The sequence below is a fragment of the Cavia porcellus genome, unplaced genomic scaffold, assembly GCF_034190915.1.
Source record: "Cavia porcellus strain 051 isolate PalLab524CR breed Dunkin Hartley unplaced genomic scaffold, mCavPor4.1 scaffold_27, whole genome shotgun sequence".
NCBI classification, from domain to species: Eukaryota; Metazoa; Chordata; class Mammalia; order Rodentia; family Caviidae; genus Cavia; species Cavia porcellus.
Genome location: NW_026947510.1, coordinates 24,016,497 through 24,043,944, shown reverse-complemented (window position 1 = coordinate 24,043,944; position 27,448 = coordinate 24,016,497). Strand labels below are relative to the sequence as shown.

Sequence of the window (27,448 nt, the reverse complement as noted above, 5' to 3'; positions counted from 1 at the left end):
TGGCGAGGCTTTACAAGGATTATCCAATACTAGGCAATGGCAAATCACCACAGGAGTAAATACCGTGTAAATGTGATAGCAGAGGAATACAAATCAAACGCACGTAAAGTAGGTTCCAAAATGCTGTTGCTTGGTTTGGGGAAGAAAAATGTTTGGTACAAGCAATGTTTTGGCGCACTAGGGAAATGCCCAGTCTGGCTGCTGCCCTCAGTGCTCCCTGAAAAATCTTGCAGAGGTCATGTGTTATCTCCATGTCACCAAGTCAAAGAGACGTTTTATTTTAGCTCTCATTTTTTCCTGAGTTTCTAGCAGCATTTGATGCAAATGTCTGCTTCCTCCCTCCCAAACACTGGCTTCCTAACCTCTCTGTTTTATTCCATTTTCCTAGGTTTTCTTGCGTGACTCTAGATAGCTTCCTTAAACTCATTTTCTGGCTCCTTATTTCTGCATGAATTTTCATGTTGAATTTCCACCAAGTGCTTATCCAGACGGAGTGCTTCCATTATCATCTAACTGTTGATGCCACCTCCTTTGAGATTTTTGGCTTAGCTTTTACAACCAAGTATTTATCAGGAATTTCCCTTTATGTATCTTAAAGAATCTTAAATTCACCAGATCACAGATAACAATCTGGATGTCTCTGAGTCTACTAATTTGTGCTCCAAACTAGTCTTTCCTTGAAGTTCCATAGCTAGGAAAAAGTATGTTCAACTCCATAACTTCAACAGATATTCCAGGAAAATCTTACTACTCAGTAACAGGGAAGAGTATGATCATTCTTCCAAGCTTTCCTGAGGACTTGAGACTTATTAACAGAATCATTGCACATTGAAGAATGCACAATATCTACTTTATCTAGATGTTATTATATAATAGCACTGCTAGAATGATACAAAATATCCTTTCAGTTTGCTGGACAAAAAGGAAGCTCCTTAAAGAAGTAGGTGAACAGTGGGTTCAGGGCACGAATTTATTTCACAGTGGATCCAAATAGACCACGACTTATCTGAGGACTATTTCCAAAGTCCTGCAGACTATAAATCCACTTAACACCTGTCAGAATCTTCACATGGGTCTTCCTACAGGTAAAGTAAAGCTGTTATGAAAAGAAGTTCTCAGGTCAAAGTTCCTGGAAATGTCCTCAGCTCCAAAATAAGTTTGTCTGGAATCAAATTGTCTGGGAGAGTAGCAGTTTCCTGACTCCAAGAAGACTTCTCAGCGCCAAGGTGGGGATTTCTATCACACCTTCATTTAACTTGCTCGTTCAGCTGGAAGAAAAGCCAGATGAATTTTAAAGAATGACTTGGATTATCACAAATTTAATCAGCAGTGATAACAATCACAGATGCTGTACCAGATGTGCTTCCTTCATTGGAATAAATCAACATAGCCTCTGGCTGCGCATCTGCACCATGCACCATAGACTGAGTAAACACTCTTTGTAATACCCATCAATAAAGATAATCAGACACAGTGTACCTTCTCTTCAGGGAAGCCGTAAACCTGTACCTTTTGATCACTGGGTTATACCAAACCTCCTGCTCTGTGAAACAATATAGTCTTGAGGAAACTTGATTATTCAGATATCCTACAGAATCTCTTGCTAGTCTGTTATCTTGGTAGCTTCATGCTAAGTGGACTTGTGTGGAAGTGTTTACAAGAAATCTGATTGGCAACACAGGGGTCATTGTTATAGGTGTTCAGATATCTGCATATTGACACACAGACTTCTGGGAATACAGCGAAGTGTTCTTCAAATTAAGACACCAATTAGCTTAGCAAGCCTGTAATAGGTCTCTCAATTTGGATGCAATATGTATCATGTTGGATTTTGCGGCCACTACAGCCCAGCTTTGAAAAGAATGTGAACAAATAAGAGTCACTAGAGACCAAGACATCATCAAAATTGTCTTTGACCTTATTTTCTAGCTCTCTCTGTGACACTGAGGGATGGCAGGGAGAGAGATGTTTTTTAAAGCCTCTAGAAAGCTCCAATAGGAAAATTGTATCTAGATCTAAGGGTGTTGAGAAAGTCCACAGCTACTCCTGATGACAATATTTTACATTCAAAAAGTACACCTTGTTTTTCTCTCAGGCTATGGTAGACACTGAGTATCTGATCAGAGGATAATGGTCATTATGTGACCCAAGCTGTACATACTGGCTCTATATGATCTACTACATCCTAAAATGTGATTTTGAATATGCAGAGAACATTTCATTACAAATGATGGGAGACTGGATCTAAGCAAATACAAGGGGCACAAATAAATTTTTCATTACGGACTCTCATCTTGGACTTGTTGCTATGTGTTTGTTCAGATTCCTAGGCAATCTCTTCCTATGGATTATCTACCTCTTATATAAGTGGTTCCAAGAGGAAGAAAAGTATAAGGCTGACCTACAGAGAGATCATCACAGTATGTCTCCATCAGCCAAAAGTTAACGGACCAGCCTTGGAAGCTAAGAGGTAGGATTTCCAGCAGTGCACCCACTCATGTCTATATCCACAGAAGAGGAAGTGCCTTGATGCTCAGCTCTTCTTGGACTTTTGGTAGTGGTTGATCCTCTTCCATGAATGTAACATCAGTGGGTGTTGGTTAAACACACAGAGGGTTCATAACTATTCATGTTTGTTTTTAGTGCTTCATTATCCCCTGTTGAGTCCCTTTCACCTCCTCCACTGCTATAAATTTCTTTTCATTAACTCAGTCAATTATCCTTCCTTACTGTATATCAAGGCCATCTGTTTGGGCCAGAACACCAACTGATATACTTTATAAACAGCTCTTGAATCTGTCTAATTTTCTGAATCTCTATTATTATCAGGCTAGTCTAATATCAGCATCAACTCGATTCTTACTACTGTTTCTAAAAGTATATACGAAGTTACCCTCACACTATGAGCACATTTTGTACACAACTGGCACTTCCAAGCACCAGTTCCTCCAAGGCCTGTGGGACACCACATATCTGTTGCTCTTTCCAAGAGAGTGAGTGTGGACCCTGAAATCATCAGCTGGATTTGCAGTGTGGCTTGCGCCAGCCAGTGGAAATCTATAGGCTGTAACTGTCAGGGATGCTTGGTGTGCTTGTAGGAGTAATGTGTCCACCTGTGCTTCTGCATTCACATGAGAAGAACACGCTCTGGCCATGCAGAATGAGAAGCACACAGAGCTGACCGGAAACTACCCTGGAGCATGCAGCCAGAGCCAGCTGACTGGAGTGAAGTTCATCACATGTGCTGGTTTTTAAAAGTGAATGATTAAGAATTACCCAACTTCTATGAATTTAGGAGCAAATCAATTAAAATGAGGTAATAATAACCATGAAACAATTTTGAAATATTTGAAAAACCTGCCGCTAAGAGGACCGGGTTAAATTGTGCATGATTTGTCAGAAAAGTTACACAGAGAAAAAAATGCTAATAGCAATCTTGTTTTTTTTTAAAAAAAGAATTTCGTGATTTCTTCATATTCGAAGCAACTTAATAGAGCAAAAAGAATAAGGCTTTGAAATAGCACGGGCGTGGCCTTGACCTTAAATCTCGGCTTAGCCAGCTGTAATTGTGAGACACTGTGGTACTGAGCCTCTTCTCTGAGCTTCTGCTTCCTTTTCTGTCTCACACCCTCATCTTGCTCATCTCCGAAGGCCACTGGGAACATGTCCGGAATATGTATGTAAAACTTTTGCCGTTAGTTGTTAATTTAAAAATAGACATTTTAAAAGAATAAAAGCAGAGGTGAGGAGAGGAGAAAGGAAGTTGTTTCCATCAAATAAAATAATGAAAAATTATTTTCCTTTTGTGAGAGCTTTACAGCATGAACAAACTGGAAGAGCTTACACCTCCCCAGACAGTAGTGATAAAATTCACATACATTATTGAGCAGGACTATCTGGTAGTAGCCACCCCTTAACCTACCTTTTAAAATGCTTCCCAAGCATTGTGACTAGCAATCAAATTCAGGCATAACGATCCAGACTCAATGAGGACTATGCCACGTTCTTGTAGGATGTTTTAAGGCAATTCAGCAGAAAGTCGGTTTTAAGAATTGTGGAGAACTGTTGTACTCCAAGGTAAAGTTTCTGAGAAGCTTCGAGGAAACCAGGCCAACACTTTCCACATGTATAATTCTGAAAATAAGACAAAAGAGGCTGTTTGGAACCCAAAGTAGGAACCCAAAACTCTGATTTTGATAAAAAGACAAGAAGTATAACCAGAATGAGTCTGCTTCAAGCATCCATCAGGCTGGGTCTTCACACAGCTGCAAAACATCAAAGCATTTATTTGAATGATTTAGGATTGAAGAATGAAAAGCTTCTGGGCTGCTATTCTGATTGTCTCAACAAGTACTCTAGAAAAATGGTCTAACCCTTGACTGCTTTATCAAAGGCAAAGCATTTCACTTTACAGGAGAAATGACATTGCTGGCAAACATTAACAGCCTCACATTCGTGTTTACTGAGCCGCCTTCTCTGCTCTGGTTTGGTAGCCCGTCTCACCTGGAGGGTGTGCCATCATTTCTGTTCTCCGCAGAAAGCGAGAGGCTTGCCTTGTGGTTGGCTGTACTCACCTCCACGTGGCAGCATGCGTGTTCTAGAAGCAAAGTCGTGGGACTCCAAGATGAAGAGCCCTGGATTTTGAGACAGACTGAACCACAGCTGATTTGTGGCTTTTCACAAGCCGCCTCAACAATTTTCAGCAAAGTTTACTTCTTGGTAGAAAAAGTGGATAGGTTGACATCTCTCCTGTCCCATGATCACGCTGTCCCATGGAGCTGCTCTGTGAAAAACTGAAGTGACACCCAGGAGCTTGTTGTAGTAGTTCTGGGTGGCTGTTAGCAGTCCACATGGCCATGTGGATTTGCATTGCAGGAGCCATTGCAATCCTAAGGTAAGGATTTACCTAACAATCCTTTCTCCACATTTGCCTTCATTGGTGCTAGGCACCAGGAGACTTGTTAAGGCTGCTATCATTACTGTCATCCAGCCATTCGAGTGGAAGAGGGGGGTCACTTAGGCAAATGGTAATGTAAATAAGCAAGGAAGAGAGTTGATGCCTAGCATTTTAACTCACTATGCATCTCACTGTGATCTGTGTCTCAGAGGCCTTTCCTTAGAATTCATTTGAATCAATCACATGAACCAAGGCTGTCCTTCTATGCAAATTATATAGACCACTCATCTTTATTTTGCCTCATGGACTATGCATGCTGTATTGTAGCACATTAGTGTGTTAGCAGATAAGGAAATGTTCAAAGCAGGAACATCTTCTTCCCATGAAAAAGCTACTCATTGTACCAAAGTTTGATGAATGAATAAACGAAGGTGTAAAGGCATGATTGACCAACATGTCATTCTCTTTAAGTGATGGCAAAGCAGTCAGTGACTAATTAAAAATGATCCTTAAGTGTCTCTTTTCTCAACAAGGGAATTACTTTGTTTCAAATCATTAATAATTTAGTTACTTTTTGATACTTCTGAAGTCACACATTTTCTGAATGTGAATTAATCTATGTCTGCCTAATGTGTGCCTAAAGCAAGGAAGAGGTCATGATTTGCTTCACAATTCGTGTACATCACTGATGGCAGCTTTGGCTACAGGAAATAACAAGATCTGACTATTAGATTCCAGCCGTAACCGTAACATCTGCACACTTCCTGGTGTTAGGTTCCTTACTGGAGGAATGAAAGAAAACACTACCTGCACAGACCCTTTTCACATAATTTTTATGAAAATCAAGTAAAACATGGGTAAGGATCCCTTGAAAACTGTGAATAATGGTTCACCTATAACTATTCCCATCTGTAGGTAAAATCCACTGAGAAGGTGAGATCACTCATGCCCCAGATACAAATTTCAGTTTTCTGTGCCTGAATGTGACCTACAATGAAATATTATTATTTCTGTGATGAAACTAGGTTTTAAACTTGTAGTATGTGTATTCCAGAAACTAAATTATAGTATGACGTAATTAACCAAAAATATTTCAAAGTCAATATGAATATTAAACAAGCTGGATACTTTTAGAGTAACAATACAACTGTTCTTATTTTTTTAATGTGCAAATTCTTTTCCAGAGTCCTGTTTATTCAGTGGTACCTAACTACATGCCAAGAAGGAGTGATCTACATTCCCCTCAGGGACTCAAAATAGATGCCATCTAGTCCCACTTACGGCTAATAGAAAGATATCAACAAAAGTGAATTCCAACTCACTTTCCTCAGGTTAGCTACAAAAAGCATTGGACAGAGACCATAACACTTGAGTGGCCGTTCATTCAACAAATACTGGGTGTCAAGTATACTCCAGCTTGGTTTAGGAACCGGGCAGCCAGAAATAACATGCGTACACACAATGTTCTCCTTCCAGGAAAATTCTGCCTCCTGGGCAAAGCTGATGGGTAGCATGTAAACGAGCCGTGAGACGCTGTGCCGCAAACCCGGGGCTGCTGCAGCAGTGAGAGCGGGGACGTGGAATTCACGCTTGGGGATCAGAGAGAGTGGCACAGGCTCACCGGGGCTGCTAACCTGACGGGACTCGGGTGTGGCTGGGGAGGGAGGCAGACGCAGCCTCGTGGACCAAGGGCAAGGCTTTCTGTGTGCCACGAGGGAGTGGGAACCTTGCTCTCCTGTTGCTCCTAAAGTGGAATGGGCCACCAGTGGGTGGGTGGATGTACACAATGAGATTTTGTTTAATAAACTGACTCCCATTGGAATGTGACAAGCTGAAGGGGCAAGTGACTTGAACCAGGAGCTGATGGGTGACCCGCATCACTGAAGACAGGGAAGGTCGTGTGATCAGGGTGTGAACACACATGGACTCCCGACCTGGATGGCGCTGACTCAAAACTTGTCTTCAGACTCCACGAGGCTGTAAGACATTTATTAAACTGCCCTCTGCCCAAGACTTCTCATTTGTAAAATGAAGAAAGAAATAGATACAGTGATAGTTTAATGAGTAATAAATACTTAGGTAGAGTAATCAGTAGCCTACTGAGTATAGTATACTTAGATAAATAAAACCGTAACAGCAGTGATGAAGTACACACATGATTGCCCTGGCTGGAATGGCCCCCTTCCCAATGCATACTCCATGGTTATTTGTAGAAGTCCTAACTTCCAGTGTGACTGTTTTAGAGACTAGTAATTTAAGGAGTAACCAAAGTTAATTGAATCATAAGCGTAAGGGTCTGATAGGACCAGTGCCCTTGTAAGAAGATAAAGAAGCACTCGACATGTCTTCTTTTCTGCATGAACAAAGAAAAGGCCACATGAGGATGTGGCAGAAAGGTGGCTGTTGCAACTCAAGGACAGAGCCCCCCCCAAACCTGACTCTGGTAGCCCCTTAGGTATGGACTTTTGCTTAAGCCCATCACTCAGCCCTTGCAAACTAAAACAGGCTGTATGAGACATGTCTTCTCTTATTAAGAGGGCAATCAAAACATAAACAGAAAAGGTAGGCCTGAGTTGAAGAGGACCTCTAATTTTTATACTAATGATTTTTATGTCAATAAAAAGTCAAAGCTGAGAGCTGCCCCTGACTAATGACTTGAGCTTCTATTAGTTATGCAACCTCAGGAAAGTCCAGGGAACCGGGTCTCAGCACCTTCATTGATGAGGTATGAGTATGGGAAACAGCACTTGAGAAACTCTCACCTCCCTTTTAATACCATGCTGTATAATATTTACATTTACTTATATACTACTAGCAAAACCCATTCATCAAATGTTTTAAAATAGTCAGTGTTTATTGTGTCTGTTATAAATCCTAGCCACTAGCCAATTAAATAGTTAGCATCAGAAGTTGAAATGATTGAATATTTTACTGTCATAATTCTTCCTTATTATGGAAATAATTCCAGATTTCTTACCACTCACTTAAGTAATAAATGATCATATTTTCATAACCCAAATATTTTGAGTTTATTTCAGACACAACTGGTCAATCTCACAGTCAACGTGTTTTAGCACCCACAATGAGCTGGTAGCCAATAACTGAACTGAATTTCCAGGACATCTATCCAGTGTGGCTAAATCTATTCATCCCAAATTCTACCTTCCTATAAAGCAAACTCTCCAATGACCACTAATAACAGCATTACCTTGTTTTTAATAGTTGCTATCATTTCTGTGGCATTCTCAAAAGTATAGCCCATGACTTTGGCATGTGAGAGCTTGTACAACTGGCATGTGCACCTGGGTCAATAATTTTAGGCCCAGAAGAAGTTGAGTTTGGCCATAAATGACATCAAGCACCTCGGAGATCAATGTCAGTATTCCAAAAATGGTTCAACATTTGATCGTTTCCCAACTTGCCAATTTCTGTCCTCCGCCTCACCTTTATCTCCATTGAGTATGCTTGATTTTTCTTGGAATGCTGTCTTAGTTGATTTTTGGGCAAATTATAGAGCACTCATGAAGAGTCACAAAGAAAACCTCAGCTCAAATTGTTGAGTCAGAGCTTGAAATACCTAGAATCACTCAGACTTCAGTGGTGGAGTAAAAAGGAGCCTCTTGTCACCGTGCCCTATCTGAATAACTCCAGTAACATTAGTGTTTGCCTCAGCCCCTCAGCTCAGCGTTCTCACTGCATCTTCTCAAATAACATCCTTCAAAATATTCGAGGACAATATGTCTGTTCTAATGTTGTCTACTGACTTGATTGATAGACTGTTATAGCTACACTAGTATTTTAAATATATTGTTATAAAAGTACTAATATTTCTTTTAAAATATAGTCAATGAATTAAAAATATCAAACACAAATAATGAAAATCCATTTCAAATTGAGAGAAATATATAAGAGGGAAACAAAAGAAAGCCTGGATGACAGACAAACGAGTCTGAAGTAGTTTTCAGTCATGACTGCTCACAATGATATCAACCGGAATCAGTTGCTCTTTGCATCACTTTCTTCTTTGGGGAGTTAATTCTTTGGTTGGATATTCCCAGATGGCAGAAGGATGGATGCTAAGAGGCTCAGGTGACCTGAAAGGCCCACAAGAGAATGCTTCCCCCTCCCCCGTCACTCCTGCAAAACACTGGAATAAACTGCAATGGATAATACGCCTAAGAGAACAAGGTATGGGTTAGAATTATAAGTCTTAGAAGTTTGTTGGAAGTAACTGCACCCAAAGCTTACAGAGCAAGAGTGGGACAGAGCAGGTCTCATTTTCAGAAAAAGGGAGAGGAAGATCAAGCCTGCAAAAACACCAAATATCTACCAAGTATGATGTTGGGAATCTTGCCTCACCCCTACACATGTATCAGAGAAGCGTTAGGGATGCTCATGGTGGTGGAAACTTTCAGAATTTGAGTTCCACAGATCCCATGCACCCAGTAGTCATCACAAACATTGTGCTGGCAGAGAAGTGTCCTTTTATATCTTTTAGTCTAGAAAGAACTTGTACACAACTCACAAATAAAAATAGCAAAGCTGGAAAGGATGTTGTCATCTACGGATCCATGTGGAGGTTTTAAATGTTGATTTAAAGACTTCCTAAGGATGACTTTATGACTTGCTTTATAACTCAACATTCAAGAACCTCTTCATATGCTTAAGCCCACTTTCTTTTGTTAAAATTCAAGAAGATTTGGTCTTTTGTAGCAAGATAATTCCTGACTTCTAAAACTTTTGGGGGGTAGTTCAAATTACAACCCAATCGTTACCTTCCAGGATTCACTAAAATCAATACACATGTTTAATCAGATCTTTATCTATTTTAAAGCTTTTAATATTTTTCTTCCTTTCTGGGTCTTGTGAGACAGTGTTCTTTATAGATTTTTTAACCATTCACTTTGAAGCATAAGATGATTTCCAGTAGCCTTCATTGTGAATTATTGAATGATTACTTTTCATTGGCCCAGGCAAAATTATTCTCAATTACTTGCAGATGGAGTAGCCATAAAGAGACAGCAGAAAGAGAAAAGCACCCCTCATCCTCCTCTACTGACCAGCAGAAAAGCCCAAAGTTGGACAATGAGTTCTCAGCATACAAATACTGCAGGTGATTGCTGATCCTGGCAATAGTCAGGCACCTGCTATGTTTTTGTTTTTTTTTTTCTGTTTCATATTTTTTAAAACTTTGTTTAAAGAAAGACTAAACAAAACAGAAATAGGTAGAAATAATGCATATGTTCAGAGAAAATCACTAGTTGATATTTACATATTGTCGTTTTACAAATAGTTGTTCAAGGTACAAAAATGGATCATGTAAAGTGGGAATTCAAACACCAAGACCGCAAACAGTTCTGTCCAACTGTCCAACAAAAACTTAGTATCACGGTTGTGAATCCTATACACTTAAACATACATGCAGTTATCCATATCCTCATTTATGTTAGATTAGACAAACTAAAGCAGGTTAAAATCATTCTGAACAAAGAATGATAATATTGCTGGATTTCATATCATGACACTCCGTGATCAGCACTGGGTAATGTATGTCTCTTTTTCTAAATTTAATTTAAAGTAAGACTAAATGAAACAGAAAGTGGGTAGAAATAATACATAGTTTCAAAGAAAAAAATAAACTGTAAGAAATCACTAGATGATGATTACAAATTATCTTCTTACAAATAGTTATCCAAGATACTAAAGTGGAGCTTATAAATTGGGGATTCGAACAGTGAGACTGCAACCAGTTCTGTTCAACTATCCAACAAAAACTTACAAATATGGTTATCAATCCTATATACTTAAACATACATGCAGTTATCCATATCTTCAATTATGTTGAGATTGAATAAACCCAAGGAGGCTAAAATCACTCTGAACAAAGAATAATACTATTGCTGGGTTTCCCATTATACACTCCAGGATCAGCACTGGGTATTTTAGTGTCTCTTTTTCTTCAAGGTATCTGTTCATTTCATCATGTGTCATATGATCAGTTCTCATAAACTGTTTATTGATTCTATACATGTGTGAGTCTTAATGTGTATTTCTATCCTTTCTATATTAGAGGGAGAAACAAAACAAAGCAAGGCAAAACAAAACGTATTCCTATAAACACATGAAACAATATAAGACTATTGTACAAAGAGTTCTACCATGGTTCCTGTGTTGTCTCTTGTTATCTCCAAAAGAATTGGTTATATCATCAGACATAGTATAATTGAATATATCAGTACATAACTATTAATAAAACCAGAGCTTTGTATATAGTATAAAACTTCAAAAACTGGCAGTTTTCAAACCACCATGTGTATCGGAGAGTCTTGTCATCTTCAGTGTAGTTGCCTATACTCTCAGACTTGATACTTTCAATCATATCAATTTTGAATAAAATCTTCTCTGCCTCATTTCTGTTATGCTCTTTTTTTGCCATCAGTTGTCTGCTTATCATCTTCATTCTGTTTTCTGCTCCATTCATTGAAGTCTCTCTGCCACTGTTCCTGGAATCCTAGTATTTTTCTCTCTCTCTAGAATGCCCTGCTGTATTCTCTGTAGAGTTGGATTGGTGGTTGCAAATTTCCCAAGTTCCTCTTTGTCTTGGAAGCATCTTGTTTCTCCATTAATTTCTAGAGACAGTTTAGCAGGGTATATCAATCTGTGATGGAGTTTATTTTCTTTCAGGGCTTGGAATATTTTGCTCCAGGCTCTTCTTCACTTGATGGTTTGTGTCGAGAAGTCTGCCGTTATTCTGATGGACCTTCCTCTATAGATTATCTGTTTCTTGTCTCTAAAAGCTTTTAATATTCTGTTCTTATATTGAATTTCTGGGATCTTGATTATTATATGCCTGGGTGTAGCTCTGTTTTGGTTGTAGGTGGCTGGAGTTCTGTATGCCTCACATATCAGAATATCATTTCCTTTTCCTATGTTTGGGAAGTTTTCCTTAATTATTTCTGTGAATAACCTTTGTTGTTCCTTTGTTTGTACCTCAGCTTCTTCAGTCACATTCTTTATTCTCAAGTTATAGATCCTTTTGTTATCTTCTAGCCTTTGTATTGTTACTGCTTGTTTCCTTGTTATTTTTAAAAAGTTTTTCCTTTTATACTCTCACATTGCAAAATTGTCCTCCAGTTTGGATAGTCTATTCTTAGTTTCTTTCAAGCTGATTTGGCATCTTTCCATAGAGTTCTTATTTTCCTGGTGATCCCTTTGAATCTGTTTCATGTATTCTATATTTTTTTATATTCTTCATCAAATTATTCTCTCCTTTGTCTGAGTTCCTCCCTTCTTCTGTCTGTGTCTGCTTGAGGAGTGTTTAGTATCTCTTTTATTAATCTTCTTATATCTTGTTTTACTTGGCTAAATATTTCATGTTTGAACTCATCTATGAGGTCCTGAAGATATCTCTTTATGTCCACTGGCGCTGTGTCTGATATTGCATGTTTGCTGTTCTCATTCTCCTTTGTATTTACCTGTCCTGGGTCAATATTCTCAGGGTTGAGACCTGGGGACTTTTTGTTGTTGCTTCCTCTTCTCATCTTTTTTGCTTCTTCCAGGAGGCCCCAGTTTCTTTCTTTGTTGGTTACAATTCTTCTAAAGCACACTGGCTAGATTACCCTTCACACTGCCGTGTGCTAGTGAGTTACAGATGGGGACAGCGTATGCTGGCCCTTCCCCTCTGGATGAGTCAAGCTGCTGTGGCCTGCACTGTGTTACTTTGAGCCGCCTCCCTCTGGATCAGTCAAACTTCTGAGGCTTCACTGGGTTAGTGTGGTTAGTGTGTGCCACCACTATAGGAACTTGGTTTCGGATAACTTGTTGGGTCTCAGCCAGGTCACATGACCCAGGCCTAGCTTACTCCATTAATCCTGTTCAGGAAGGGAACAACTGACTGAAGTGACTGCTTCCCCTTGTACTTGCCAGTCCTGCCCTGTCCCAAAATGTTGACCGCCAGAGCCCCCCTATTTATGGAATGGCTCTACTCCCTTCACTCACCACAGGTCAATGTAGGCACCCTGCCAACTCAGCTCTGCTTTTGGCTAGCTGCTCCTTGAACTCAATGTAACTGCACCTCCAGTGAGTTGAAGCAGCGGGACCTCGGATGGCTCAGCAAGTCACAGTGGGACCTCGGCAAGTCATGTCCAGGACCTCAGATGGTCAGCAAGTCACCTTAATTTCTTCTTGGGATGAGAGACTTCATCTCCCACTGTTTAGGGCTCCCCACACTCTATTATGTTAAATTCTAAGTTGACTATCTCAGGGAGCCTCTGTAGCCAGTTGTTATCTATCCGCCATCTTTGCCCGGTGTCACCTGCTATGTTTTACAAAATGAATATTTCTTAGTATATTAATTCAAATTTTCAGTAATCTGGATTATGGTTAAATTGAAAGGAATTACTAAATACAAAATATTTTAAAACTAACCCATTACAATATTTGACCAATTTAGAAAACAAACTTTTGTAGTGTATAGTACTATAGATAACCCATTTAGAAATAGTCAAAACTTGGACTGGGGATTTAGCTCAGTAGCTTAAGCACCTGCCTGGCAAGTACAAGGTCATGAGTTCCATCTCTGGTACAAAATAAAAGAAAGGAAAAGAAAAAGTCAAAATTCTGTGCAACAGTGGTTCTGTCTTGTCAGGTATCAGAATTCAGCCCTGATCTTGTCTTCCCCAGTGTCCATAAGTTCAGTCAAAAAGTTTCCAAGAATACACTTTTCTTACCAATAAGCATACAATTTAGGGCAGAAGTTACAACTTCCTGTTAGATAGTGATTAATCAGCCTGCCAAAGTTCCATGCTGGTGGACAGTAAGCTACTGTGATATCAAAGCCCAAGTGAACAGCAGGATCCTGAAAGTACTATACAATTTCAAACTTTCTGAGCATTCATTTTCCTTCTTGTCTTTATTTTCTTTTTCTTTTTCTTTTTTGTCTCTTTTCCTTCTCATCCGATTTTCTAATTCATTTCTTTATTCATTTCCTCTCAAATAGCATTTAAGCCCAGTATTATGGAGCAGACATGAATACAGTGTTCATCATATGCATTGAACTACCTCTTATTCATTTGAACTCATTTTAAAATATGGTTTGATTTAATATTTAGGTATAGTTTTAAAAAGCATATGTGTTTGCATTTTTGTTAATTTTTCTACTGTGTCTCAGAAATTTTCAGAGAGATCAAATTCCTTCAAGTCACCACCATCTCTTTCCTTCTTATACCATATGTCTGAAAATGGTAAAGTGAATTTCATTTAAATGGCTTATTGTTTAGCTCTCAAATACAATTTGATCATTTTCTATGTTTACTTTCAGTAGTGCAAACATTTTAATGGAAGATAACAGATTATTTAAAAATCTCCCTTAAAATGATCTGACATGGAGCTGAATACTACCCCAGTGAAAGACTAGATATAAAATAATACAGTGGGTGAAAGTTTAATTGTTTTCAGATGTTTTCAAAGTCATAAACTCATTCTTTGAATGAGAAGCAGAATATCTACATTACATCAAAGGGGTGTTATACACATTAAAGCAGAGATCTAGGATGAACCCATGCTTCCTCTACACAATCTGTCTCCCTTCACTGTACCTGCAAGTCTCTGAACAATCCCCACACTATAACCTCAAAAATCCTGAAGCCCAAACACCATCTTCAAACTACTTTTTTAAAGTTAGGTGGTTTGAGGTTAAGTACGATGAACTTAAGAAATATCATTACTGACAAGATAAATTAACACAGAGATCCTCAGCCTGGAAAATGCTTACTATGGCTGCTGGGAAATAGGGAAATTCAAAGCCTAATTTATAACAACTACAACTTGTAGCATAACAAACAAAAAAATGTAATAAATTATATGACATATTGATTTAGTCCAGTATTACCACTTTGAATTTTAAGACAATATTGCTTTGATTTGTTTTTTAATCTTTCTGAATGATTCCTAACATTTAGTATAGTATTCTGAGTCTTGTTTTTTTTTATTGTTGTTGTTCTTATTTCTCAATTGTTTTAAAGTGGGGTTAATCCCTAGTTTACACTTCACTCTAACATGCAGCTATGCTTAGAGATTGTTATGGTTTGTATTGGGATGTCCCTCCAAAGTCTCATGCAGTCATGGGAGAGTAGGCTTTGCAGTGGTGGCTGAATCTATAATTTTTGAGTGGCTCATTCTCTAGTGTTAGGTTTGAGGGTGTGGGTACCACACCTACCCTAGAGTGGGTAGCCTGCATACAATATAATGGAGGAAAAGTTTCTTTTCCATTTGCTCTTGTTGCTTTCTGACACCATGAACTATTGCCCTTATCATGCCACCTTTCCTTTGAGTCAGCTAATTATGGACTGAAACCTCTACACACTGTAGGCTAAATTAACCTTTCCTCTCTTAATTTTGAGCATTGGGTATTTTGTCACATTAATGAGAGAAAAATATAGTAATACGCAATAGTTTGGCATGGATCAGAGGTTTTACTATACATTTAAACACTGCACACTATACAGAAATGAAACAAGCCATGAGGTTTCAAGTTTCTGCTGCAGTATGAGTTTTTAAAGATGCACAAGGATTTGCCTTAGAGTCTATTTTCATTGCCTGCCCACCAGCAGCCTCTGTCCTTGGTTCTGACCTTTCTCACAGTGTTTCTCAATGTGGCCATCAAGTCTCCGTATCTGGTGTGTAAGGGTGCTGATGATTTGGCACCCTCGTGCTGTCTCTATAGCATCTCACAGGGGCTGTGTCTCTTGCTTCTGTCTCCTGTTCTTACCTCTCCTCTGGAGCCTGACTGCTGCCTGCCATTCTGCATCTCTGTGCTTTTACCTATTATTCTTTAGCTTTTCTTTTCTGTCTAATCTAGAATTATGTGTGTCCAAATACCATAATCCTGGTTCGATGCTATCCTAATTAGCAATTACTTGAAGGGATGGTATGGCATAAACTAGTAGATTAGACTGAATTTACATGGACTTGACTCAAGAAATTTACTTTCATTTTCAGCTACAAATAAATATCCAATGTCAAGTCTATAAGTCATCACAAGAAAAACTGCTATTCTTGCTATTGCAGACTTCTTGCTATTGTCAAGCCATCTCATGCTAAGAATATTTTGAGTTTCTGCAGAGCGTCATTGTTCCCATATGTATAGTTAGCTATACCACCCAGACTGTAGAAATACCAATTAATGTCTATGCAAGAGTGATTTGGGTCTCTAAGGTAAACATTTGGTACATGGATTAGTGAGTTATTTTGAGCTGTTGAAGTTCTGCTAAACCATGTAATCATGCTGCCAACATTGCCAATTTCATCAATGGTGAGAGTGACTGAATACAAATCTCTTTTCAACAAGACATATGATGTAGTTATGGGAGTTCTCTAAAAGTTAAAGAAAGCCATTTAATATTTTCTTTTCTTTTTAGTATTTAAATGTATCAAGATGTAATCAAGACCTGAAGTTAATATAGCAATTTGTTTTTGCAAATTAAAATGCAAAAAACTCCACCTTTTTAATTTTGAAAATATATTGGTACATTTGTTTTTCGCCCGTCTATAGACTGTGGTTTCAATAAGGCACACCAGTCTATCAGGACTGGGAGGAAGGAATCGTCAGTAACTACCTCTGCAATTCTTGCTCAGTGCTACTAAGTTCAATGTAATGTTCTTTGTTTTAACCAGACACTAACAGTTGCTCTCAGGTGCAGAACCAAAATGCTGCTGTCCATTCAGCTGGCAGCAGCTCTCAGGCTGTGCGTTAATACACAGACTATTACTACTTGCTGATGAGGCAGACCACGGCGGAGGATCAATACGTCTCAGCGTGTCAGCCCTGCACGCCCACAGGAAGCCTGCCACCCTGCCTGCTGCTGCTGCGTGGCCCTGCAGCCTCTTGGTTTCCTATTCTGTTGTCAGTGCTTCCTGCTCCAAGATACGCTCTCATTCTGCTCTTTCCCTGACCCTTTTTGCAAATGAAAGAACTGATGGGAAAGATCAAATGCTTCATTGCTGTGATTCCACCAGTTCAGGATTGGCTAGCGAGATACAGCACATAGCAGCTGCTCCGGGTCACTCCTGCTCAACAGTTACCTGTTGATGCTGCTGCAAAACGTGGGGATGAGTCCCAAATTATACCCCAGAGCCAAAGGGAAAAGAGACACACAGTTAACTGGGGAAGAAGGGATTGTTTATCTTGATCTGTTTCTTTGTGACTGTCTTCCCTGAAGTCTATTACTATTATTACTGTTAATATGATTAACTTCTTCTCACTTTGTTTAGACATGGCAGCCAAGAAAGATGTTCCAGATAATAGCAGTGGGAGACTGTGCTTACTAAAATGCAGCAGCCTCCACTGGCACTCCAGTCTCTTAATTACAGACCACGGCCTTAAGACGCAAAAGCCTGTTTCACTGCAGAACCAACATACTTGACATTCTACCACTGATGGGCTCTTTGTGTTCCTCTCTCTCTTTCTGAGGCCATGCCTTCTTAATCACAGTTTTCCTAATTTTTTTTTTACACATCAGGATCTTTCTTATGTAAAGGTTACAAATGGAGACCACCTTGTGATTCTTTCTGTGAGTTGTCATCCTGATTCAAAGTTTAGAGAAAATAAAATCAAGAGGACAGCAATTAGCAGAGCCCTGGGCCCCAGCCTGTCCCCACTGTCACATCCTTAATGGCATTTCCTCTGGGTGCTGGTGGCCTGTGGGCTCATGAAGGGTCTAGGAAATAGCATAAACACTTTTTGCCTGCTTATGCTAAAGCCTGCCTGCATTTGTTATATTTATTGTAGATAAGTTTTGTGATGATTTTTTAAAAAGTAAAGGTAGGGATATAAACATGGCTTTAAAAATATCCTCCTTCTGCATCTGTCATGAGTTTTACAGTGTACAGCAGGAAGAGTCAGGCTGATCTGTCAAAAGTGAGCAGCTGCTTTCAGGGCCATGTCTTTGGGGATCTGGGTAGAAAAGCAAATGCAGACAGACTAGGGTTCCAGTCCAGGCTGCTGTGCCAAGAGGCAGCCATGCTGCAAGACAGCTGCGTGCTGGGCATTCTCATGGCAGGAAATGTTAATGTGAGTGGGCTACTGTGATGGCAGCTTTGCACGGGATGATTGATGGTAGAGACTTCTGCAGTAACTCAAAATTTTTGGCAAACAAATTGAATGCTAGGTTCATCACCTAGGAGGTGCAATTTATTCATGGAAACCATTAAGTTGTTTCTAAACTTTCATCTTGATAAATTCTCAGTAGTTTCCGGAACTGATTCTTTACAGTGCTAGTATTTCCAATTTAGCTCAATAGTAACTCTAGGAGTATAGAGTTGTCACTTATCACAGAGGTTGTCACTTATCACAAAACTTAGGGGATCCCTCTGTGCATGTGGAGTTGCCATTTTAGGATTTTATGATATTTTTGTATTTGTCTCCACTAAAATTGTTGTGAATCCTACAAAGAGGATCATGGAATAGCTAATCATAAACTGTTACATTTCTTTATAAATTCACTAAAAATAGAATATAGTATATGGCAGATCTACTATACCTTGGTATTTGTTTAAAGAAATTCCCTGTTTAAGTATGGATTTTGAAATCCTCTATGTGCTATGTGTGCAGTGCCTGGGACTTGGACTTGTTGGCTTTCCTGGTAGCCCATAGTGAGGTCACTGGAGGTATAAGGCAGATGAGGCATCCGTGCCTGAAGAATAAAGGAGCAAAACAGCAAATCTAACTGCCACCTGCCCTGCACGGAACGGGAGGCCAGGGAAGGTATGCAGTACCACTGACCCAACTCTTTCCAGCAGGTGGATCACTTAGCTTATGTGTCTATGCAATAAACAACCAGCAGGGACGTAGGGGCTGAGGAGAAACACTGAGATGGGAACTTCTGGTTGCTTAGGCATCTGGAGCAGGGTACATGGAAAATTCACTCAGACGAGGTAGAGGTAGGGAGATCAGGGAGGGAATGCCTTACAGAAGACACCTGAGAAGGAGGGATAAGATTCACAGAAGCAGAAAACTGAACTCAGCACACCTATGCAGAGAAACGTACATAATAAAAGCTGAGGGGTGGAAACTCACAGGAGACAGCAAAAAATCTGGACAGGTCTGAGTATACACTGTGTGTTTGAATGGAAGGGGAATGTGGTTTGAAACCATGTGACTGTCTGTATACCCTAAATTCACAGATTGAAACCAAGCCCCTAAGGTAACGATGTGAGGCGCCAGGGACTTTGAAGGGTTTGGTCTATAATACCAAAAGCCATATTCTGAAATACCAGAAGATGAAGTGTTGGCATCTGGAAAAATCAAATTGTTAGAATATACAGTCCCAAAAGATCAAGATTCCGAAAATACAATTATGGGGGAAAGTGAAATTTTAAAATAAAGTTTTGTTTACACTTCAAAAAGATTTATTGCAGAAATATACAAAAACTTGGATAGAACACTTCATTGTGCATGTTTGCAATAAACTCAACAATAACATGTAAAAACATGTATTTAAGAATAAAAACTCTGTTATACTAAAATAATCTCAGGGATCCACTGGTCCTGATGCTATCAGGACCATTTCTGTCATTCTGTCAGTGAGTCTCCAGGAAATCACAGTCTGTGATACTTATAAGAAAATAAATCGTATTCATAAAGAATTACATCAAAAGTAGTATGTTTAAATGCCACATATTAAGGTTGTGATTGTGTCCACCTAGTTTTATAAATGCGCTATTAAGCAGGAGAGCCATCAAAAATCACGATGTGCCCCCTAATCCAGGGCCAATGGTCCTTAGACCCACGATCTTTGTAACTTTTATCTTTCATATATAACAGTATTTTTTACACAAACCTACAAAAAGATATCTCCCATTTATGAGAAAGTGTCAATATTTTTACCCACAATATTTTTAGACACAAGTTAATGTGGTATTAATACCCTTGTGGAGTTAACATTGGAAGAATAAAAACAATGAAACAAATCACAATTTTCCAAAGTATTTATTCAATTTATACTTCCAATATTGGAAATGATGCAAAAATGAAACACATAGCATAGGACATCATAAAAAAACAAGTCTGACAAATTAATAGTTCTACTAAATCAAAAAAGAAGGGAAAATCTCCCCCCAAAAAACAGTAAAAAGAAAATTTGATACATTTCAAAGCTATGATCATGGATAGATTACAAGCAATTGCACCAAAATAAAAGCTAGCTGGCTTTCATGATCATTAGCTACTTTTAAGTCTTGTATCTTGATGAATAGTTATTTTTTTCTTTTAAGACATGGTTCTCCATGGAGAATATGTTCACATTCACATTCATTTTTTATGTGACACTGCTCCTTTTGAAATTCTTTTATGATTTAATAGACACCAACATAAGCATTCCTTATTAAATTTTCCCACTTTCTGTGCCATGCTTCTGTACTGTTTTGGGTTTGCAGAAACCTATTTCCTGTGCAATAATATAGAGGCCACAAATTTGATACAATCAATAATGTGATCAAACAGCTACACTGTCATGTAAGTATTTTCTTATCTAAACACACATAATTATTTTCAAATCAGTAACTTCAGTGTTTTTCTTTTCCAGGTAAATGGGATTTGTGCTGTTTAAATCTCCTAAAATTTTGTAAGCTGGAAAGAATGCCTATTTAGATAACAGAAGCATTTTTACAGGGAAGGTTTTTTGCTATTGAGAGGACCACACATTCATCTGAATTTCCCACCGAACGCATCAGGCAGAACAGTAGAAACAAACTGCATCGATTATGTCTTGAAATTCACTTTTAGAAGTCTAGACCATACCCACTTCCAAATCTGTCATTATGGATTGGGAATTCAATTAAATTCATTTTCTTCTCAAATATCCACCAAGACATCAAATGAAAATACTTCACTTGGTTTCTAGGAATTCTTTCTACCTCGTGTGACATGACCTCATGTACAACCAAAACTCCACCTACGGATTCATCTTGCCGTGACTGCAGCTGCCTTCACCCGGAAGCACCATGACGGGTCCTGAGCGAGCCAGGTCTGCTTTCTCGTGTCACTTCCCAGAACACTGCTTATAAGTCAGTAAAACCATTCGAGCGGTGCGCAGGGTGGAGCTACATTATTAGACCCTGGTACCAGCAGCCTGACGTCTTCGATATAAGATGGAGGTAAACTAGGACAAAGTCACTCTTGTCCTAACATTTTTTGACCCAAATCTCAGTGATCCACTGGTTCTGCTGCTGTCGGGACCATTTCTGTCAGTCTGTCAGTGAGTCCCCAGGACGCACAGTCTGCAATCCTGAATCTGTCAGCCTCCTTCCGCACTCTCCAGGAACCCCGTGTCTGGTTCTTATGCACTAGAACTCTGTGTTCTAGAACAAGGTACTACTCTTTTCCCACAGGTCAGATTGTTAACCCTCTTATTATTTTTTTTGCAAAAAATTGGGCTTTTAGGAACTTAATGCTTAGGATTTCAATATTTCAAGAATGTGATATTTTTGCACTATGAGTTCCAAGATTTTAGACTTTGAGATTTTAAATTTTATAGACTTTGACATTTTAATGGTTCAATACTTGAGAGCAAGGCATTGGGATTGAGTTGTTTGGGATTATAATTGAACCTAGGCCTTCAGAAGGTGATGAGAGCATGAAGAGAGAACCCGTGAATGAGATAAACACCGTTACTAGAAAAGACGCACTTGATTCCTCTCTCTGCTCTGTGTCATGTAAGGACTCAGTGACACAAACCAGAAAGAAGCCCCAGCAGACATCCAATGTGAGCTTCCCAAAACTGTGAGAAATAACCTGCTGTTATTTGTCAGCTACTGCAGCAGAGGTATTTTGTTATAGCACCATGGACCACCTAAGAAAGTGCTGAAAAGCATCAATGCATGGTGGATATTTTAAAACTGACTTTTGGGAATTCTAGAGAGGTTTTCACAGCTGAATGATATGAGCACAATGTCACTGTAGGAAATGATGTTGATGGCAAGGGTTGTTAAGACACTCAGGAAGCACATGTGATGCCAAATCATGCAGTGCCTGGGTTTATGTTCCGTAGGCAGACTACTGAGCATCACGGTAGGCATTAGGTAAATCTATGTAATTAAATCTGTGAACTAAAAGATAAATAAGAACTTGTTCCGGAGACAGTTTAAACAGTTTGGAGATGAGGTAAGTAAGTTTTGATCTTGGAAGAAATGGTAAGAATGAAAGGGAGATACAGTCAGACAACAGGAGCCATTTCTCAGGAAATGTGCACTTGACTTGACTCCTTCTTGGATATCAGGGATGGGAGGGAATCTGGAGAGGGAAGAGTGGGCATTGCACCCCAACTTGGCTCTGACTCCTCCAGCCTGCTTACAGTGAAAACGTCCAGGCCCTGGCCAAATCCTGAATGTTGTTCCTGCCTAACCAGTCGTACCCTACATTTGTTACAAAGCTTACTGGACAACGACATTAACAAAAATTGAGATGCCCAACAGTGGGTCAGCTTGGGTGGAAGTGCAGTACTTTTGTTTTGGGTAGCTTGTATTTAACATGCCTCCATAAATTTAAAGGCCAAAGTTAGCTGCAAACCAAAAGTCAAGAGGCTGGTTCAATCAGCCAGCATCCCTAAAACAGTTACCACGTCTAGGAAACGTTAACCTCTCCACGACCAGCTCCATTGTTCACCACTGTTCGCTGAACTGCTGTAATGGATGTGTAAATGCTCTCGGCTTCAGCCTATCCCCCATTCTCCAGCCGCTACTTGGTCACATCATGACAGCCCTTCCCTGCTCAAGTGCCCTTAGCAGCTCTGCTTCTCTCTTGCCCCCCATCCCAGCACTGAGTCACACTGACTCCCCCACTGGCTCCAGACTCCAGGTTTACTCTCTCTGTGTCCCCGTGCCCTGACGGCTCCCTGATGAGTGTGAGCATTTCCCCTCCTGCCTTTAGTTGGCTGCTCTCCTCACTCAACTCTCCTTCAGCCAGCTGTTCCTCTGGGAAGCTTTCCATCAGAAATGTGTGCAGACTCACATTTCTGGCAAAGTACTGCTCACAGTGTCTCCAGAGTAACCTGGGCTCTGCTCTGTGCCAGCCAGCAGATCTGGTGAGGCTGGAAATTTAGACCTCCACCACCTTCAGGTGCAGGCAAGAAGGAGAAACACACGAGGAAGACTTAAGGAAATACACTGCGCTCACAGAAAAACAGAGACGAAGTCCTAACAACAAACCCAAGGAAAGCACCGTGTTGATAAGGTGAGTTCATTCATGAGAGCGTTTAGTCCACCACTCACGAGCAGCGATTGCAAGGCCAGATCATTAGCTTCCTGAAGGCAGAGACCAGAAGAAAACTGCATTCTCGAGCAAATGAAGCGAGCAGGGTCAAGCACTAGGGTTTAAAAAGTAAAAGGACACAACTGTAATTAAAAGAAATAAAGGCAGACGAAGAGTAAGAGATCGTGGAGAATTTGCCAATAACTTCATAATTATGGGACATGGGGGGACTTTCAAGGCTGAGAGGTTTAGTTAAAATGTCAAGGGCTGAAGAGGCAGCGAAGAGGAGGAAATCTGAAGACAAAATAAGTCTGTGTCATTTCCTAGGAACGAACCAGTGATACAACATACGTATAGAAATTTACCAACGTACAAACAACGTCTTTTCATTATAGATAATTTAAACCAAAAAGAAAAGTAGAAAGAAAAAGTACCGCATGGATTGTGGTTGAAACAGAAGGGAGCACTGTGGGCCGCGTGGGACGCGCGGGAGGAGAGCGGGGAGGAGGGGCAGGTGTGGGGGGGTAGGTGCGAGGAGGGGGGGCAGGTGCAGGAGGGGCAGGTGCGGGGAGGGGGGGCGGGTGCGGGGAGGAGGGGCGGGTGCGGGGAGGGGGGCAGGTGGGGAGGGGGACAGGTGCGGGGAGGAGGGGCAGGTGCGGGGAGGAGGGGCAGGTGCGGGGAGGGGGGCAGGTGCGGGGAGGGGGGCAGGTGCGGGGAGGAGGGGCAGGTGCGGGGAGGAGGGGCAGGTGCGGGGAGGAGGGGCAGGTGCGGGGAGGGGGGCAGGTGGGGAGGGGGGCAGGTGCGGGGAGGAGGGGCAGGTGCGGGGAGGGGGGCAGGTGGGGAGGGGGACAGGTGCGGGGAGGAGGGGCAGGTGCGGGGAGGAGGGGCAGGTGCGGGGAGGAGGGGCAGGTGCGGGGAGGGGGGCAGGTGGGGAGGGGGGCAGGTGCGGGGAGGAGGGGCAGGTGCGGGGAGGGGGGGCAGGTGCGGGGAGGGGGGGGCAGGTGCGGGGAGGGGGGCAGGTGCGGGGAGGGAGGGGCAGGTGCGGGGAGGGGGGTAGGTGCGGGGGGGGGCAGGTGCGGGGGGGCAGGTGCGGGGAGGGGGGCAGGTGCGGGGAGGGAGGGGCAGGTGCGGGGAGGGGGGTAGGTGCGGGGGGGGCAGGTGCGGGTGGGGCAGGTGCGGGGAGGGGGGCAGGTGCGGGGAGGAGGGGCAGGTGCGGGGAGGGGGGGCAGGTGCGGGGAGGGGGGGGCAGGTGCGGGGAGGGGGGCAGGTGCGGGGAGGGAGGGGCAGGTGCGGGGAGGGGGGTAGGTGCGGGGGGGGGCAGGTGCGGGGGGGGGGCAGGTGCGGGGAGGGGGGCAGGTGGGGAGGGGGGCAGGTGCGGGGCAGGTGCGGGGAGGAGGGGCAGGTGCGGGGAGGGAGGGGCAGGTGCGGGGAGGGGGGCAGGTGCGGGGGGGGGCAGGTGCGGGGGGGGGGCAGGTGCGGGGAGGGGGGCAGGTGCGGGGAGGGGGGGCAGGTGCGTGCGGGGCGGGGACCAGCTGCAGCCCTGCACCATGCCGGAGGCTGCGGCCAGCGCGCGCTGTGGACAGAGACGGGCAGTGGGACTTGGCACTGTCAGACGCCAGCGAATCTGTCCCAAGCAAAGGGAAGCTTCAGGACAGCAAAGGAAGTGACAAGGAGACTGAAGAACGCACATCAAAGCCCTGAAAAATTTTAAAACCGTGAGTATAACAGTGAGTCCATGTGAAAATATGGGCAAAAGGACAATGGCCAAACAAACCTGCCCAGGACTCAAGCCGCCCAAGCCCTCGGCGTTTGTTGCTCACAGAGCGAGGGCATCTCTCTCCTGAGAAGGGACAGCCACGGCCTTTGCTGTCCTGCACTGCTGTGTGCAAGATGTCAACACAGAAAAGGACGAAAAGGAAAGAGAAAACCGGGCTCTGCTCTGTGTTACAAGATGTCTGAGAGTCAGCAAACAAACGTGGTGCGCGGTCAAGGAGGCGCGACCCTCGAGTGGACGCTGAATGAGGGAGGACGGCTGTCAGAGTCAGCAGTCAGGACAGGCGAGGGACCTGGAAGGTGACCATCCTCTCCAGGCTGCCAAGGTATCCGTGCTAAATTGCACACCTGTGGATAGTGCATTGTGGTAAGACAAGGGACAACTTCTGTTCTAGAAGATACGCCTTGTATTGAATGTTGGCTATTGTTAGGTTTAGATGAACAGGTTTTTGTGATATTAATGTTTCAATTTTTCTGTAGGCTTAAGAATTCCAAAATGGAAGATTGAAGAAAATAAAATGAAAAATTTGAAAAAAAGAAAGCAAGAAAAGAGGAAAGGACGTTTTCTCTGAGGGAAGGTGCCTGAGAAACTGGGAAATAAGACTCAGCTTTGTCCTTCTGCTTTGCCTTCTGCTTCTGCTTTTCCTAACGGCTGTATTTCGTTCTTTAAAAAAGCATTACCTATTACTAAACAATCCTAACATTTTTAGGGTAAATAGTGTTATCCACATTTTATGTATGAGGAAGCAGAGGCTCAGAAAGCCTGTTTCAACCCATTCACGAAGCCAGTAATTGCAGCATGAAGGCTGAGAGTTGATTCTGTATGACTGAAAACTGTTTTCTTCCCTTTAATGCCAGGGTTCGGTGGCAAGTAACACCCCAGCTGGCCGAAGCAGAGGGAGTGAAGTGACTTGCGGAATTGTTGGGAAGTAAGGAGGCTGGAGGCTGAGCTTCTCAGAGTGACCCCTGAAATGCTGTTGGGACCTGCTTGTGCGGAAGCTGCTGCCTCACCACGGGCGAGAAGCTGGGCTGCAGTCTGTGCCGCAGGCCTGCTGATCCCTGCAGCAAACACATGCCCTCGCCCGGCATTTGCTGCCCACTGCTTGAGCTATCTCATACTTCTGGGAAAACTAGCTCCGCTCTCACTTGTGCTCTGTGAAAAAGTGCAGGCTGCAAATAACAATGTAGTCATCCACTTTCCAAATGCCCCTGGATTCATCTGAGGACAGGCCTGGGAGCAGCACAGTGAGTGAACTCAGGCCTGGACCCTCACTCTTCACGGTTCAGGAACCCATGCTGTAAGAAGGGGTGGCTCAGACTCCTGGAGACAAGCTCTTCTGTGCCGCACGTTGCTCTGGGATCTGCCAAAATTACAGGGGGAAAGACTGTGAGGGAGGAAGAGACATGGCAGGAACCTGTCTTCTAAGACTGTTTAGCGGGGCCTCAATCACCAAGGATCATTAAGCTATAAAAGCTGTGGAAGTACTCAGGATGTGTCTACAGGCATGTGTGTAGTTGTTACAGGGCGTGGGCCTTATGCATTGTGGAATCAGATGAAGTAGCACCTGTAAACTGGTATGTCACTTCTGAAGTTCCTGATCTAGAAATCAGGCAGGGAAGGTAGAGGTAATGTGGAAAGGAGGAAGGGAAAGTGAAGAAGAGGGAAGGAAAATAGAGAAGATGAAGAGAGATGGAGGAGATGGTGAGGACCTGGATAGGACAGAGTGGGAGCAGAGCAGTGAGAGGGAAAGTGAAAGGGAGGAGATCAAGGACAGCTTCCAGCCTGCAGCTCTGAGCTGGAGCCACGCGGTATCCCAAAGCCTGCTTCAGTCCTGAGGCTCTGGAGCTGGCACCAAGGTGCTCTACGGGGGCTGGAGCCCTCCCTATGGATCTGAACACACACCTGGCTCAGGACTCAGACACGCTGAAGGAGGGATAGGGGAGAGTGGGGCTAACCGCAGCTACTGCACTCCATCTGGGTGACCAGTAACCATGCGCAGCAGCCATAGGCTGGCTGTCACTTCTCTCCCACCAGACTTCATGCAACAGTGTCCCTGGGGCTTACCGTCACCAGAAACACCCTGTGGAATGCCACTCAGCCTGGACAGCTGGGCATACTGGGAAGCCATGGGGTTGATCTTACTTTTCTTGAAAACCAGATGGTGACCTAGGTTGGCAGTGAGGTACTGTATTCAGAAGCCGCCAGTTTAGGGCTGGAGTGCCAGTGTCAGGACCCTCAGGAGCTAGCATCTGAGCTTCCTCCCCACCGCCTTAGCATTCGGAATGAAGAGTCCTCGAACCTCTCCATGGTTTCATACCGCTATAGGGTAAGGGGAGGAGGGTTGGTGAGTACAAAACCTGCACATGCCAGTGGAATGAGGCACCCGTAAAGCATCCCCCCAAGTGACTTTCTCTTATACCTCTTGGGTCATGTTACTCAAGGCAACTGCGTATTTCTGATGTCCAAGCTAGGGTCTTTTGAAAAGAAAGAGGGCATAAGTGAAAATTAGCATAGCACTGGAAACTGAAACAGA

General features: G+C 42.3%; 1 long non-coding RNA gene across 1 annotated transcript; it reads left to right on the top strand.

Annotated features, from left to right (window-relative positions):
- Positions 1-225: 225 nt before the first annotated feature.
- LOC134473522 (uncharacterized) lies at positions 226-7,916 on the top strand. Its single transcript, XR_010043804.1, has 2 exons — positions 226-4,894; positions 6,082-7,916. It is a non-coding gene; the product is annotated as an uncharacterized LOC134473522 (long non-coding RNA).
- The last annotated feature ends 19,532 nt before the right edge of the window (positions 7,917-27,448 follow it).